Here is a 6,733-nt window from a genome sequence, read left to right as displayed (position 1 = left end):
AATACCTTCTACTGAGCGTTTACTGGTTAGATTATTAATATAGGTAGATAAAGCTTCAGAGCAGATAATTAATATAAAGATAAGGAAATATAGGATCTCTCTGTCTCAGACCTCTTTTAGGTTTTATAAGACTAGTAAGACTACCATTCAATAACACAAAATAAGAGACTGTAGAAACACATTGATGAATAAGATTAATACAATGATCAGACAAACCCATTTTAAGTAAAACTTCACCAAGAAAAGACCACTCTAATTTATCATAGGCTTTAGACATATCAATTTTAATAGCAGCAATCCCCTCTTTCTTTTTATGATGATTGACACCATAGACAGCCTCATTAGCTAGCAGAATGTTATCAGATATGCTTCTTTTTGAGACAAAAGCACTTTGATTCTGGGATATAATATTATCCATGAGAGGTTTAAGTCTATTAGCCAGGGTTTTGGATAGAATTTTGTAGGTGAAATTACATAAACCAATTAGTCTGTACTGGGAGACTAGTTCAGCCAGAGGGACCTTAGGGATCAAGGCAATATTGGTAGTATTGAAAACTTTTGCTAGGTGACCAGTTCTAAAACAAGTTTGGGTTATGTCTATGGCAGCCTCCCCAATAATATCCCAGTTTTTTGTTGTTGATAAAACAGGCCTATGAAGCCATCAGGACCGAGAGCTTTTTTTCCACCCATTTGAAAGACAGATTTTTTAATTTCCTCAGCAATGAGGGGGAGATTTAAAAAAGAGTTTCCTCGGGAGAAAATTTGACGGGCAGATTTTCTAAAATGTCATCCTGAAATTGCTGAGGTTGAGAAGAATAAAGGGTTTTAAAATAATCCACAAAATAAGTTCCTATATTATTTCTGCCGGTTAAAACAGTACCAAGAGGGTTTTTTATGCAGCTAATGGCATTTCCTTTTCTCCTAAAGAGAGTGACTCTATGGAAATATGGAGAATTTCTGTCTCCTTCTAAGAGACATATCTATCTAGATTTATCCTTCCAATAAAGCTCCTCAAGGTTGTACAAATATTCCGGTCTAGCCCTTAATCTAGAGGTAGAATAAGAGTCAGTAGGATTGAAATTTTGAAGATCTTCCAGTTCTTAGTAGTTTTTATATTGGTTTGGATGTTACCAAAAAAGGTCTCATTCTAGTCCTTAAGGCCTTTTTTTTTGTATTAAGAAGCTTTGCTTTGAGTTTATAAGCAGGGAAACCAACCACATTGACAGGCCAAAGCATTAGCTATAATATCTCTGCAAGTAGGATCTTCCATCCACATGGCCATGAAGTGAAAGGGTTTACGCATAAAATTGGCCTCAAAGTTAAAACCAATATGCATGGGGCAATGGTCAGAAGAATCCCTATGTAGATTATTAACATAGAATTTAGGGCATAACAATTCAGCATACTGATTAATGAGACACCTATCAAGTCTTTCGAGAATAAGATCAGGACCTTGTTGCATATTAGACCAAGTGAGCCTAGGACAAAAGAAACCAGGATGATGCAAATCAAAAACATTACAAAAAAAACTAAGATTAAAAAAAACAGTGTCATCAACTTCTAAGCCCCCATTTTTATCCTCAAGACCTAAAAAGGTATTAAAATAACCTACATAGCAATCTGGTTCATCTAATGGTATAGGTGGCAAAAGGCATTGGATTTCCCATAAGGTTTGTTTTAAAAAACTATTAGGTTCACCATAGATGAAGAAAATGTGGCAAGCTTTAGAGTGAATGCTATCCTTAGTAGTAACATAGATGCCCATATTACTAGTAGAAACAATGCAAAGGTCAATTTCCTTCTTCTAAGCCAACACAAGACCACCACTTCTCCCAACACAGGGTACATTAGAAGTACAAGGGAAACCCGTATTCCTCAATTTTCGAGCAGCAAAGCCGTTTTTTGCATTTTGGTTTCAGATAAGAATACAATATCAGGGTTGACATTCCTAAGCAGGATATTAAGCTCCTTATTGGCAGATTTTTTACCAAGACCACGCACATTCCAGCATATTAAATTCATATTATTAATAAGAAATGAAGTAAGGACAACTTGAGAGGAAGAGAAAACAATAGGGGTGGGAGAAGAGGGAACCTGATTAACAGATTCCTGATTTCCATTAGATTGAAAATTGGTACTTTCACCAGCAAAATTAGTCCCTTGGGTAGCATCCAGGTTTAGATCAGTAGACTCATGAGAGGAATTGCTGCGGACACCATTATCAGTTGAAGTAGCATTAGTAGGTACAGTGAATTTCCCAAAATCATCAGGAGAATGATATTGAAAGTACAATGAGATAGGTTTAAAGTAGAAACGTCTCCCAATTTGTTGATAGGAGGGAAAACGGTAGAATAATCTGGCTCAGAGCTATCAAATTTTGGGGTAAAGGTAATAGAATCAACCAGGGGATAAGAGGTTGACCCAGTCCTCTTCTGGAGATCAGCACGAGGATTGATTTTCTTTTCAAGGTAGAAATAACATCATGTTCAGCTGCTAAATATATATCTTGTTCTTTTAATATAACCCTTTTTTGTGAAGGAGTAACTGCAGTTTTGAATCTCTAGCCGAGTTATTGGTATGGATCGGACCCGAGTTGCTCGATTCAGGAATATGACTTAGAACAGAAGAACCTGCAGCTTGAATGACGACTTTCTTTAGAATAACTGGTAAACCATTGACCAACGAAATGAGTTGTAAAATTTGGTTTGTTTCTCCTTTATGAATCTTGAGAGATAGATATACTACCAAATGGGACCATGTTGATCATGCTTTAACAACAACTTTTCCTTTATCCAGAAAACCATTGGGTTCCAACATTTGAATTTTTGTATCTGGAGCTACTTCAACTTGAGTCATTAAAGAATCAACAATTGGGTTGTTTTGTGCAAATATAGGAAGATCATTTGCTTGATTTGTTGGCATCATGAGCTTAGACACTTATGGGTAAGCATATTTAGAAGCAGAAGAACTAGCTTCCCTAATAAGCTTTTGTTTTGCTATCCAACTATGGAAGATGGCATCTCTATGATCAATGATACGACAAGAATGACAAAAATTCCTTAGGACTTTAAAGTACCTGCATTCGATGAGAAAAGGTTCTTCTCTACCTCTAGTGAGAAGTGGAATACCAGTTGGAAGAGCTCGTTTAATAGGGATTCGAACATAGATTTTAACATTCTTCTTGAGAGGATGATTACCATACGTTTCTTTAGTATCGAGATGTTCTCCAAGATAAATTCGTAAGATTCCTCAGATCTTCAAATTCAACACATTCTTTTGGAACATTGCATAATTTGAGCAACACTAGTTCTTCCTCAAACGAAACTTGAAAGTTTGCAGGCCATCCAGTAGGTAGAAAAAATTGTAACACTATAACAAAGCCATAGGCAAAGCAAGAGCGTTGTTCATTAACCCTGTTGGAGTCGCTTTCCACTAAGAATCTGATAAGAACTTTGTTTCTCAATCCGCTGAAGTTAGTAACAGTAGGAGTTTACGCTAAAGGCCATTGAGAGCATATGTAGTATCTGATAGAAGATGTAGGTACTAAAGTCTCACTACACATGTAACCCACCTGTTGATGGTGGTTTTTAGCTTAGGGTCAAAATCGTAAAACTGTACATCTGACATGACGTCACTATGACCATTAGCGCATTTATTGAATCAATCATCATGCCTACGTAAGAATTACCGGGGTACCTTTTTTTTACATGGGTCATGTTCCACGGCAGAACCCTTAACACTGACTGACATCATCTATGCCAAACCCTAATTCTCATGCTACCGCGCTAAGGCATGCCAACCATGCCAGCCGCACCACAGTGCCAACGGCAGACCATGCCAGCCGCACCACTGTGCCAATGGAATACCATGCCAACCGCACCACTGTGCCAATGGCATACCATGCCAACCATGCCAGCCGCACCACTGTGCCAATGGCATACCATGACAGCCACGTCTCAGCGCCAAGGCATGCCAACCATGCCAGACGCACCACTGTGCCAATGACATACCATGCCAGCCACGACTCCGCGCCAAGGCATGCCAACCATGCCAGCCGCACTACTATGCCAATGGCATACCATGCCATCCACGTCTCCGCGCCAAGGCATACCAACCATGCCAGCCACACCACTGTGTCAATGGCATACCATGCCAGCCACATCTTCGCGCCAAGGCATGCCAACCATGCCAGCCGCACCACTGTGCCAATGGCATACCATGCCAGCCACATCTTGGCGCCAAGGAATGCCAACTATTCCAGACGCACCGCTGCGCCAATGGCATGCCATTCCAGCCGCACCTCCGCGCCAAGGCATACCAACCATGCCAGCCGCACCACTGCGCCAATGGCATGCCATGCCAGCCGCACCTCCATGCCAAAGCATGCCATGCCACATGTGCCAATGGCATGCCAACCACCTTGCCGCGCCATACCATGCCGGCCTTCCCTATGCGGCTACCAAAACGAAGGCGTGCGATGATCAACGGCTACCCTTCCATCTTAGATGCAAATCTTAGCCGTCCAAGGTCGCCAAACAACGCATGGTAATCTTTGGCCCAAAACCTAGTTTTGGCCATGCCAAACCGCGCCAAGGCAGGCCATGCCACATGTGCCAATGGCATGCCAACCACCTTGACACACCATACCATGCCGGCCTTCCCTATGCGACTACCAAAACGAAGGCGTGCGATCATCAACGGTCACCCTTCCACCTTAGATGCAAATCTTAGCCATCTAAGGTCGCCAGACAACGCATGGTAACCTTTGGCCCAAAACCCTAGTTTTGGCCACGTCAAACCGCGCCAAGGCATGCCATGCCACATATGCCAATGGCATGTCAACCACCTTGTCGCGCCATACCATGCCGGCCTTCCCTATGTGGCTACCAAAAGGAAGGCGTGCGATGATCAACGACTACCCTTCCATCTTAGATGCAAATCTTAGCCGTCCAAGGTCGCCAACCAATGGATGGCAACCTTTGGCCCAACGCCAAAACCCTAATTTTGGCCACGCCAAACCGCGCCAAGGCATGTCGTCCATGCCACATGTGCCAATGGCATGCCATCCACCTTTCCGCGCCATGCTATGCCAGCCTTCCCCTTCATGGCTGCTAAAACGAAGGCGTTCAACAATCAACGACCACCCTTCCATCTTAGATGCAAATCTTAGCCGTCCAAGGTCGCCAACCAACGCATGGTAACCTTTGGCCCAACGCCAAAACCCTAATTTTTGCCATGCCAAACCGCACCAAGGCATGCCGGCCATGCCACATGTGCCAGTGTCATGCCAGCCACCTTGCCGCGCCATACCATGCCGACCTTCCCTATGTGGCTACCAAAACGAAGGCCTGCAACATTCAACGGCCACTTTTCATTTAAGATGAAGATCTTAGACGTCCAAGGTTACCAGCTAACGCATGGCAACCTTTGGCCTTAATTTGGTCGCGCCTAAACAAAGCCAAAACCCTAACTTTTGGTCGCGCCTAAACTAGGCCATATTAAATCCATATTGATCATGCTTGCACGCCATTGGATACCAAACGAAGGGTTACAATAATCAACGGCTACCTTTCCTCTTAAGATGCAAAATCTCGACCTTCGAAGGTCACCACCGAGTCGGCAAGTCCCCCAAGCTCAACTTGCCAGACAACAACAACATGCTACATGTTTTCCACGAAAGCGCTCGAGAAATCAACACATGTCACAAACTGGGGGATGCTCATTGGGTACTGGTTTGGCCGTTTACAGCGTGCGGCATATACTACGCCCGTTATAAGATAGTGTCATAAGGATGAGGCGGTTAGTAAATACAGGGAGTAATGGTGAAACGCTTTCTTCTATGGAACATCAATTCCATGAGTTACCGGTTACCACCTCCTCCCATTTACTCACCCGTTTCCCATTTTTTAATGAGACCAGAGTACGTTTCGCTTCGAATGGTATAAATAGGCATTACCTATTTCCACCGAACAACAAGTTTAGGTCAGGAGGATACAACACTCAGAAAATATTTGCTAGCTTTCCATCTGTTAGCTTCCCACTTTCTGATACAAGTCGTGAAACAACTACTCTTCCAGAATCAACTATTCTGGTCTCAACACTCTCTTTGCTTCCCTCCCCAAAACCAACCCTTCTCCTTCACTTTGTGACCGAAGTAAGTCTGGAACGGCCATTTCTTAGTTTAGGCCGAATTTGTACAGATTGATCTCTCAAATCTAAGGTACTCCCTTGCAGTACATTGTTTAGGGTTTAAACTCGTTTCTCACCCACACACCCGAAATTACCAAAATCAGCAGAAATCGTTTTCACCCTCAAACAATTGGCGACCACAGTGGGAGATAAATATCTCGGTTCCAATACCAATTCCATAATGCGTTTCTCTAACTCAGGAAGATGGTCGGCTTTAAGGCTGAATCCGTGTCCTCAAGTTTCACTCAGGCGAACGACAATGTTTCCTCCCCCAACGCAACGCCCAACAACGCAATCGACGAAGGAATACCAAGGCTGACTGACTTGGCGCGGATTCAGGAGATCCACACCAAGAACATGGGTCTGATAAGAGATGCGATTAACATCATACTGGACTTCCCCATCAACTTAACGGCAGAGTTGAACAATTCACTTACCCCGGAATCTCCAGGACTGGGGACTAACATCCCAAACGATCACTCCCAAGACAACAACTTCACTACTAATCCGAAACCAGTAGGCCAGGAAGCGGCCTCACTGGTGG

The sequence above is a fragment of the Papaver somniferum genome, chromosome 8, assembly GCF_003573695.1.
Source record: "Papaver somniferum cultivar HN1 chromosome 8, ASM357369v1, whole genome shotgun sequence".
In the NCBI taxonomy this organism is placed as follows: domain Eukaryota; kingdom Viridiplantae; phylum Streptophyta; class Magnoliopsida; order Ranunculales; family Papaveraceae; genus Papaver; species Papaver somniferum.
The sequence above is the reverse complement of the archived record's forward strand: the minus strand, read 5'-3'. Positions refer to the sequence as shown.